Source organism: Natator depressus, chromosome 16 (assembly GCF_965152275.1).
Source record: "Natator depressus isolate rNatDep1 chromosome 16, rNatDep2.hap1, whole genome shotgun sequence".
Lineage (NCBI taxonomy): Eukaryota > Metazoa > Chordata > Testudines > Cheloniidae > Natator > Natator depressus.
Genome location: NC_134249.1, coordinates 7093658 through 7105000, shown reverse-complemented (window position 1 = coordinate 7105000; position 11343 = coordinate 7093658). Strand labels below are relative to the sequence as shown.

Here is an 11343-nt window from a genome sequence, read left to right as displayed (position 1 = left end):
GCTCATCTCTGGTTCTCACAGGTTCCGAAAAACCTGTTCTCAGAAATCTCCTCGCACCCGTCAAAATGAACTAGTCGAAAAATCCAACCGCCAATTTAGGGGGACCAATCTGAAATCCTCACCGACCTCCTGGTTCTCTCGGTCGGCCGAGGGCACTTTTGGCGACCCCATCCGGACTTCCGTGAGACTGCCGGCCATCAGGTCAACCCGTCACTTTGAATGGGGTTGACCTGATGGCCGAGCAGGGACTTAGACATTTTTTCAGCCTTTTCCTCGGGGTTGACCTGGTGTCCCGGGGGGACTTAGACATTTTTTTCAGCCTTTTCCTCCGGGTTGACCTGGTGTCCCGGGGGGACTTAGACATTTTTTTCAGCCTTTTCCTCCGGGCTGACCTGGTGGCCGAGCGTCTCGCCGTCCGCGGCCGGAGCTAGAGATGGCCCCCCCCCCAGGCCAGCCTGCGAAGCCGCGGCCAGGATCGGGCCCCTGGAAGTCTGACTAAAAATTTTCACCGACCCCAAAAACGGTTAGGGGGGGCCTCATAAAGCCTCCGGAGCGAAAAAAAAAAAAAAACGGAAAAAAGGATCGGGCCCACCCGAGGCAGGGGAGTCAGTAAGGGAAAGGGGACGAGGCGGCCCGGAGCCGGGTGCCCGGAGCCGGGTGCCCGCGGCCAGGATCGGGCCCCTGGAAGTCTGAAAAAAATTTTTCACCGACCCCCAAAGTGGTATTGGGGGGGGCTCATAAAGCCTCCGGAGCGAAAAAAAAAAAAACGGAAAAAAGGATCGGGCCCACCCGAGGCAGAGGAGTCAGTAAGGGAAAGGGGACGAGGCGGCCCGGAGCCGGGTGCCCGGAGCCGGGTGCCCGCGGCCAGGATCGGGCCCCTGGAAGTCTGAAAAAAAATTTTTCACCGACCCCCAAAGTGGTGTTGGGGGGGGCTCATGAAGCCTCCGGAGCGAAAAAAAAAAACGGAAAAAAGGATCGGGCCCACCCGAGGCAGGGGAGTCAGTAAGGGAAAGGGGACGAGGCGGCCCGGAGCCGGGTGCCCGGAGCCGGGTGCCCGCGGCCAGGATCGGGCCCCTGGAAGTCTGAAAAAAAAATTTTCACCGACCCCCAAAGGGGTGTTGGGGGGGGGCTCATGAAGCCTCCGGAGCGAAAAAAAAAAACGGAAAAAAGGATCGGGCCCACCCGAGGCAGGGGAGTCAGTAAGGGAAAGGGGACGAGGCGGACCGGAGCCGAGTGCCTACGGCCATACCGGACGGAAGGCCCCCGATCCCGTCCGATCTCGGAAGGTAAACCGTCCCGGGCCTGGCTAGTACTTGGATGGGTGACCGCCTGGGAATCCCAGGTGCCGTAGGCAGCTTTTCCCGCTGCGAGCCAGCTCTCTCCTTTTCTGGGGAACAAGGGCAGGGTCGCCCTGCCAGGGGCCCTGGGGCTTAAGTCCCTGCCGGCCACCAGGTCAACCCGGAGCCTGCCCCTCTGCGGCCAGCAGGTCAACCCCATACCGGCAGGGGGTTGACCTGGTGGCCGGGAAGCAGAGCGGCCAGCAGGTCAACCCCATACATTCAGCGGGTTGACCTGGTGGCCGGGAAGGAAAGCGGCCAGCAGGTCAACCCCATACTTTCAGCGGGTTGACCTGGTGGCCAGGAAGGAAAGCGGCCAGCAGGTCAACCCCATACATTCAGCGGGTTGACCTGGTGGCCGGGAAGGAAAGCGGCCAGCAGGTCAACCCCATACATTCAGCGGGTTGACCTGGTGGCCGGGAAGGAAAGCGGCCAGCAGGTCAACCCCATACATTCAGCGGGTTGACCTGGTGGCCGGGAAGGAAAGCGGCCAGCAGGTCAACCCCATACAGGCAGCGGGTTGACCTGGTGGCCCGAAAGCAAACCGGCCACCAGGTCAACCCCATACATTCAGCGGGTTGACCTGGTGGCCGGGAAGGAAAGCGGCCACCAGGTCAACCCCATACATTCAGCGGGTTGACCTGGTGGCCGGGAAGGAAAGCGGCCAGCAGGTCAACCCCATAAAGGCAGCGGGTTGACCTGGTGGCCCGAAAGCAAACCGGCCACCAGGTCAACCCGGAGCCTGCCCCCGCGTAATGCTTTTCTTCTCTTTCCTATTTAGATTATAACCTATTTCCTATTTAGATTATAACCACTTGGGGCAGTGACCGCCCGTTTAATGTGTGTGCATGTACATTGCCGAACACAATGGTACATGACAATAATGTCTTCTGTATTTCTCTATAAATGAAGTTCCTTTAGTTGTGAAGATTCATCTAATTCCTCTCCCTTCAGTCAACTTCTGTAGCATTTATAACCAGCCAAAAAGTCTGGGGGAAAAATTTGTACATTCTAATTTATTGAGTTCCCCCACACCCATCCTGGGGGAATTAGGAAAACATTTCTGATCCTAAATCCTTTGTCATTGTTCTTTTTTCTATTGCCTTCATTCTTATAATCATGATATTTGTATATTACAAACTTCACTCCTAGATCTGAGTTTGACAGTTACTAGATTTATAGCCAGGGAACAGGACAAAGGGAAGCTTGCTTCTGAGATTATTTCCGCTCCTGCAACCCTTCCTGTACCATTTTTTCTCCCCGGGGGTGATGACTGTGGGTCTCAGTGTTCTGATAAACTCTCCAGTCTCCACAGATGCCCTGGGATACCCAGTGCTGCAGGTCCCAAAGGAGAACCCGGAGCTGCAGAAATGAGAGGAGGTACCTCCCCAGGCACGGAGTGAGAATTAGACAATTCCAGCAGTTGGAGCTAGATCCACAAAGGTACTTAGGTGCCTAACTGCCTTTTAAGGCACCTGAATCCACCATGTAGGTGCCACTGACATTCTTAAAACCACCGCTCAGCGGCTGCCTAACCCTCAAGGTGCCTAAGTTGCCACCAGTAATCACATGCAAAGCCACCTAAATATTGATGCCTCCCCACAGCTAACAAGGGAACACTCCAGCTTCTCACACTAGAAGTTCCCCCACCTAGCTCACCCGTGGGGCCCAATCATATAGGCATGGTCAGAGTACACCTCACCTACACAGAACACTGGGGTATCAGTGCTCCCATCCATTCCTTTGCCTAGCGGTTAGGGTGGAGGAGATCTAAGTTCAAATCCCTTCCCTGCCTGATTTGGAGCAGAGACTTGAGTCTCCTATATCCCAAGTGAGCATCCTAATCACCTGGCTTTACTACAGTGGGTCTCAATCTCACTTGTTGGAGCTGGTCCACTATGTATCAAATAAATATGTATTCGGCCAAAGAGCAAGAATGACTCTACAGAACAATGGTTAGGGTCCTCAGCCAGGATAGGAGACAGTCAGGTTTAAGTCCCTGCTCCAATTAATATGTAATTATTTATACAAAGTGGGACAGCTCCAACAGGAGAGGTTGAGAGAGGCCTACCCCAGAATAGCCAATAGCCTGCTGATGAAGATGTCCAGCTGGGAAGTGAGCTCAAGTCCCTGCTCCAAATCAGGCTCATCCTGACAAACACTCTGAGAGGAGGAGAATTGAAGTGTAACCCTTCTGCCCATCAGAGTTGGCAGCAACAAGGGCCGGATTCAGTATCTAGGGGTTCCGTTCCAATAACACAATGCAAAACCGGCTTGAGCCCCCACCCAGTGACCTGGGACAAATATATACCACCACCATGCCCCCGGATGCCTCTAAGAGGCAATACTTCCCCTCTTGCAAGCACCGAGTCTGAGTGTAGCAAAAGCCTTTTAATAACAGAGAGAAACAATGTGGGATTATGTTGGGGAAACACCACCAACAGGATTCATAACACAAACCATGAAGCAAAAACCCACCCCAAGCAAATTGGGCTGTGTCCTTTCCCTCTAGTTGTTGAGTCCAGCAACCCAAAAGTCACCCAAAGTCCCAAAAGTCCAACAACCCCAAAGTCCACCAACCCAAAAGTCTCTGTCTCTGTCCTTGGTGAGTCCAGAGTTCAAAAGTTCATCTGCAGAGTTTTAACCCCCCCCCAATCTCAGCCTGTGTGGAAATGGGGGGGGGGTATAAAGGGGCACCTTACATGCTCCGATGGCCAACTGCCCTGCCTCTCCGTGGGTTTCATTGCCAGCCGCTCCTCTCCACCAGCTACTCCTCTCCAGTAGCCATCCTGCAAACTGCACTGCCAGCTGCTCCCCCCGGTAGCCATCCTGCGAGCCACTCCGCCAGGTGCTCCTCTCCAGCAACCGTCCTGCAAGCCACTCACCAATACATCTTCAGGGTCCCTACTACTTAACACAGTACTCAGTGATTTCAGCTCATTGTAGAGGAGCCCTAATGCTGATGCACTATTGGCCCAAAGTGAAGTCAGCTCTGCAATCTGCAACCAGACTCATAACAGAATTAAAATTAGCTCTGCTATTACACAGTAGAGAGAAGATGGTGATGCAGTTAGCATTTAGGACCCTTAGAAGAAACCCATACCACAAAGTAAAAATGTCTGTCACTACCCATTCACTGAGTTTTGGAACCCATGTGCCTTGCCTAGTGAGTGCTACTTAGTTGATGGCAAGTCCCTCCATCATAACAAAAGGCCAAGTACAGTTCCACTGTCCTTGATTCACATAATCAAGATAACAATTTATTGTTCCTGTCCCAATAACAGAGAAACTGGGGATCCCACAGCAGCCAAAGTGACCATCTAGGCGGGGTGGGTGTGCCTATGCAAATGAGATCAGCCCCTGAAGTTCTTTTCCACAACCTGCCACAACTCAGCACCAGATGTCAGGGTAGAGCTCATCCTGAACTCTGCTTACATCAGTAAACAACAACCCCCCCATTCCACAGCCCACTCCCTCCCAAGTAGCCTGGGGGAAATGGGTTTTGCAGCATGCCTGAGAGCTTAACAAATCCAAGGCAGGGGATGAATCCCCTAATTGAGGGATTCTAATAGCCTGCCCAAAGCTCCTTCCTTCTCCTGGGGAGGAGGCTCATCTCTGCTATGGCAGTAGGGCACAGTGGAGGGACAGTCTCTCAGGGAACCAGGTTCCAGAACTCTCAGGACTTAATGGGTTCACACACACACACACTTTGAATTCCAACCAGAAGCCAGGCCAAATCCTGGAATGCTGATGTCAAGTTCTCCTGTCATGGAACTCCATTTAACACCAGTTATCCAGAGAACCTCACAAGGACCCTGGAAATAAGATATGCAGGGAATGCTAAAAAACATCCTGATCACAGCACAACCCTCTCTCGCCCTGCAGTGAAGGACACAAACGGCACAGTGACCCTGCTCTGAAACACTGTCCGTTTCCGTTCCTTTATCATGCCACAGAACAATAGAAGCCTGAGGGGTGCGGCTTAGAGGCTGGCTACTTGCGTATCTGATGCCAGGACACTATGGCTAGGCTTTTCAGAGCAACCTATGGAGTTCGACGATTCCTGCCTACATGTTATCAGGCAGAAGACTAGACAAAACAGGAAGTTAGTTGCACAAACGTGCTAACAGCTGTGCCTTTTGAGAAGAACATTCCCTACGTTAATAAGTTATTTACCATTTTCCAACCTGCGCTTTTAAAAGGGGCTCTTCCCCAAGTCTACTGTATTTCAGTCTTAGAAATACATCCCTGCTCTTCTCCTCATGTGCCTTTATTCGTAGCATTGGAACGTACTGAAATTTCATCGGTCTGCTAGAGACTCTCATAGCAGTTAGTCTGTAGGACTCCCAGCTAAAGGGGCTCATCCTTAGCTCACATAGCGGTTTACACAGGTTTTACAGTGGAGTTACACTGGGTAAAGGAGACCACAGTGAAGCCAGGGAACTAGGGATAGCAGACGTGGGAGCGTGCTTCATTTTCAGTTGGTGCATGATAAGTGTTTAGCTTTGTTATTTGCACAGCCTACACACAGAGAACTTAGATAAAAACATAAAAAACTCTTGCTGGATGGTTGCAACATCACTGTGTTACTTCTTAGAATTCAAAACAATAAACACAAGAACCCCAAAACAGAGAAAGACAAAGCAGGCTGCTCCCTAAAACAGAGAGGCACAATGCACCCCACCTTGCTCTCGGTGGTCATCTGCATGCTGACTGCTGCTTGGCCTAGATTGCCCACTTCCCTACAGAGCGTGTCAAGACCAGGAAAACCCTGGAAAGTGATAGGTCACAATTATTTCAATACACCACAAGCATCATATAAAATATTCAAGTCTTCATCTGCCTTTCAGGAGAAAGAGTTGCTCAGAAGATCCCAGGCAAGATGGGACCAGCAGAACGAAAAGGTAAAGTAATAAAGAACAGATAATAACTGTTTGTGCTTGAAATACCAGGAGAGATTTATAAATATTTGGATGCACCCTTCAGGGCACATTTTTGTAAAGTGTTTTATTTTCAATGAGGAAGAGCCTCTCCCTGGTGGCCATGGAGGGCAGCTTGGCAGCAGAACCCCGGCAGTAGCCCTCAACAAGGAGGTAAGATTTGGAGAGGTGCAGAGAGGCAGGTCGTGGGGCAGTGACAGCCTCAGGGTGCAGACAGGTCATCTGCTGCTGCTTCGATTCACTGGCCTTCCACCTGGCAGCTCAGGTGCAGAGGGCCACTTCAGTCAATAGTCTGAAACATGGACAGTGGGTGAACTCCCCCCCACACACACACCCTTTGGGGAGGCTAGCCCCTGGCCGTGCCCCTTCCGCCCAAGGTCTCCCCCCCCCCCCCAACATGGCTGGCCTGACCCCCGAGCTCCAGGGCACCAGCTGGAGCTGAGCCACCCTGGCTTCAGGGAAGTGAGGCAGGACCTCAGGGTGGAGCATGGGTGGGGCCACAGCCTGAGTTAGGGGAGGCTTAGCCTCCCCTGGCCTGAAATACCCTTTAGGGAGCAGATCTGTACACTCCCGCCCCCTGTACACTTCTACCCAGCTACTCTGGCTGGGTCCTGGCATGAAGACTTAGCCTGAAATATTTATCCTGACCTCAGTTGTGAGCCTTCCCCTCTCCTCACTGATATTTCTGCATCTCTGCTCATTCTTTTCATCTTTTCTTTTTATCGGGAGTAAAAGCGGATGCTGGATCCTTTAGACTGAAAGGCCAGGAAGTGCAAATAATCCAGAGCTTGTCTATACAGCCTCATAGTGAGGACTACACGGGTGTGATTTGCAGTGTGCACTAAAGTGTTGCACTTTAACTACCCCACGTAGACCTTGCTAACATGAGCTAAAAGTACCTAATTTACAATAATATAATCCTATCAGAAACAGGACTGTGTTAACATGAACTAGACACCTTTGAGTTTGAGCTAGCAGTGTCTACATGGTGCAATTATAGAGGAACACTTTGGTGCGCACTACAAATCACACCCATGTAGTCCTCACTACAGAGCCATGTAGACAAACCCCAGTCTCGATTTGAAGACTTCACGCAATAATCACCACTTCACTTGGTAGTTTCTTCCATTGGTTAATCATCCTCACTGTTAAAAATGTGTGCCTTATTTCTCATTTGAATTTGTCAGGCCTAAATTTCCAGCCATTTGTTCTTCTTATGCCTTTCTCTGCTTTTGAAGAACCGTTTAGTACACAAAATCTACCTGAAAGGTCAGACATTTGGGGCAATTCAACTTGTAACCATTTGTAGTAAGTCATTAACGTTGTTTTAATCCAGGTGATTCCTTTAGTAATTTAAAGAACACAGGTTTCAGAGTAGCAGCCATGTTAGTCTGTATCCGCAAAAAGAACAGGAGTACCTGTGGCACTTTAAAGACTAACAAATTTATTAGAGCATAAGCTTTCGTGAGCTACAGCTCACTTCATTGGATGCATAGAATGGAACCTGTAGTAAGAAGATATATACACATACAGAGAAGGTGGAAGTTGCCATACAAACTGTAAGAGGCTAATTAATTAAGCAAAAAGAAAAGGAGTACTTGTGGCACCTTAGAGACTAACCAATTTATTTGAGCATGAGCTTTCGTGAGCTACAGCTCACTTCTGAAAGCTCATGCTCAAATAAATTGGTTAGTCTCTAAGGTGCCACAAGTACTCCTTTTCTTTTTGCGAATACAGACTAACACGGCTGTTACTCTGAAACCTGTAATTAATTAAGAAGAGCTATTATCAGCAGGAGAAAAAAACTTTTGTAGTGATAATCAAGATGGCCCATTTAGACAGTTGACAAGAAGGTGTGAGGATACTTAACATGGGGAAATAGATTCAATATGTGTAATGACCCAGCCAGTCTCTATTCAAACCCACGTTAATGGTATCTAGTTTGCATATTAATTCAAGCTCAGGAGTTTCTTGTAGGAATCTGTTTTTGAAGCTTTTCTGTTGCAAAATTGCCATCCTTAAATCTTTTACTGAGTAGCCAGAGAGGTTGAAGTGTTCTCCTACCTGTTTTTGAATGTTATGATTCCTGATGTCAGATCTGTGTCCATTTATTCTTTTGCGTAGAGACTGTCCGGTTTGGCCAATGTACATGGCATTGCTGGCACATGATGGCATATATCACATTGGTAGATGTGCAAGTGAACGAACCCCTGATGGCGTGGCTAATGTGATTAGGTCCTATGATGGTGTCACTTGAATAAATATGTGGACAGAGTTGGCATCGGGCTTTGTTGCAAGGATAGGTTCCTGGGTTAGTGTTTTTGTTGTGTGGTGTGTGGTTGCTGGAGAGTATTTGCTTCAGGTTGGGGGCTGTCTGTAAGCGAGGACTGGTCTGTCTCCCAAGATCTGTGAGAGTGAGGGATCATTTTTCAGGATAGGTTGTAAATCTTTGATGATGTGCTGGAGAGGTTTTAGTTGGGGGCTGAAGGTGGCGTTCTGTTATTTTCTTTGTTGGGCCTGTCCTGTAGTAGGTGACTTCTGGGTACTCTTCTGGCTCTGTCAGTCTTTGTCCTCACCCACAACTATTTCACATTTGGGGACAATGTATATCTTCAAGTCAGCAGCACTGCTATGGGCACCTGCATGGCCCCACAGTATGCCAACATTTTTATGGCTGACTTAGAACAACGCTTCCTTAGCTCTTGTCCCCTAACACCTCTACTCTATTTGCACTACATTGATGACAGCTTCATCATCTGGACCCACGGAAAAGAAGCCCTTGAGGAATTCCACCATGATTTCAACAATTTCCATCCCACCATCAACCTCAGCCTAGACCAATCCACACAAGCGGTCCATTTCCTTGACACTACTGTGCTAATAAGCGATGGTCACATAAACACCACCCTATACTGGAAACCTACTGACCGCTATACTTACCTACATGCCTCCAGCTTCCATCCAGGACACACCACATGCTCTACGATACAACCGCATTTGCTCCAACCCCTCAGACAGAGACAAACACCTACAAGATCTCTATCAAGCATTCTTACAACTACAATACCCACCTGCTGACGTGAAAAAACAGATTGACAAAAGTTTTTTTCTCCTGCTGATCATAGCTCATCTTAATTAATTAGCCTCTTACAGTTTGTATGGCAACTTCCACCTTCTCTGTATGTGTGTGTGTGTATATATATATATCTTCTTACTATAGGTTCCATTCTATGCATCCAATGAAGTGGACTGTAGCCCACAAAAGCTTACACTCTAATAAATTTGTTAGTCTCTAAGGTGCCACAAGTACTCCTGTTCTTTTTAAAGAACTGCTTTCAATCATAGACTGCAACAATGATAAACATTCACGCAATTGAGTCTATAAGGAAGCCTGGTGGTACAATTCTTGTCATTTCACCAGCCTGAACAGGAAGTACTGCCTGAAAGCCAATGAGAACAATGCAGATGCTGGAAGACAGGCAAAGGGTACATATATTCTTACCAGCTGTCAGAGATGAAATGTACGCCTGCTTAGATGAGCAAGAAGACTGACTGTGCTGAAGGGTATATTCATCTCCAATCATGCTACTGGGCCAGTTCATATCATCTTTTTTTTGTGGATGGTGCTGGGGTCTGAGAGTGGAAAGTATCTATACCTACATGATGGGGCCACTGCTTGTCCCTGGATATCTTCCTGCCTGCCCCACATCCTGTTGATACTAAATGTGATCACTTGCTGTGCCCACAGCCCAGTGAGCCTTAGCACATAGAAGAGATGTGATAGAGAATACCAAAATATATAGCTTTGATGGCAAGCCAAACTTTGTATTCTACATGCCAAGCAATGATCCTACAAACAGGGAGTTAAGAACAGAGTCCTCTTGGCCTGGATCACCAGATGAGAAGGCTCAGAGCAAGACATTACAGAGACAGACCTAACAGAATCAGTGATTTTTAGAAAAAGACAGATATTCCGGATTTGCTGAATCAGGCCCTGTGTCATCCCTTCCTAGTACTGTAAAATATTCCTTTTCTCCACAGCAGCATTTGCTTAGGTCTTTCTTTTGACAGGTTGATTGAATCCCACAAGTCAATCACACCCCTCTGACCATAGCAATAGAGAAGGGTCCTCGTCTTCTTGAATTTCTACAATTTTTATTCAGCTTTAAAATCTCTGCCCCTGGTTGGAGGGCCTCACAAACACTCCAGCAAGCAAATATCAAGCAGCAGTCCCCCTGTAGGAAAATGCCCACAGCCAGTGAAATGAGGCCAAGTCAGTAAGCCAATTTTGGCTTGGTGGGAGCTGTTTCATACCATGCTGAATGTTCCCAACTATAACCAGGCCCTTGCTAACCCTTCCAAAAGAAAACCACAAGATGATCCTTATCATTCATACACAGCTAATGTGTTTGCAACAAGGCAGGGCATCTCCCCAGCTTGCTAAGGCCTCACTGCCACACCCATGGTCTCTTTAAAGCATATCCACAATCTTAACAAACAAAACACAGGTCTTCAAATCACCCTTTACATTTTAGGCTCTCTCGCTACCTTATCTCCTAGGGGACTATGTCAGTCCTGCCTCTTGCAGCTTCCTGGCTCGCTCACTCACTCTATCTCAGCCAGCTCTCACACATTTGCTCTCTCTCTTTAACCCTTTATAGCCCCAGGTGCAGCCCTGCCACCTTAATTGGGGCAAGTGGGGACACCTGTTTTGGCCCAGGAGCACTGGACCTGCTTCAGTTACAAGGGCCAGCCATCCTGTGACAGTTTGTTCCTGCAGGAAGGAAGGAAGGAAAATAACTCATTTGGAGGGATGGGGAAAGCTCTGGTGAGAGGTGTAGAAGGTTGAATTTTTCAAAAGCAACTAGGGCATTTAGCCATGCAACAGCTATTGGTTTGGATAGAAGTTGTGAGGCTAGATTTCCTATGGCCTGATTCAACTCCCCTTGAACTGGAATCCTACTTCTTGTGAAATCTTCTCCATTACTGCACGTCGCACAGGACTCCCCTCCATGAAGGCATAAAGAGTCTGAATAACACCAAAAAAATCAGACAGTTCCGTTTTC

At 48.6% G+C, this 11343-nt stretch overlaps 1 non-coding gene across 1 annotated transcript; it reads left to right on the top strand.

Annotated features, from left to right (window-relative positions):
• Positions 1-1235: 1235 nt before the first annotated feature.
• On the top strand, positions 1236-1354 carry LOC142000109 (5S ribosomal RNA). The gene has a single exon (XR_012642158.1). It is a non-coding gene; the product is annotated as a 5S ribosomal RNA (ribosomal RNA).
• The last annotated feature ends 9989 nt before the right edge of the window (positions 1355-11343 follow it).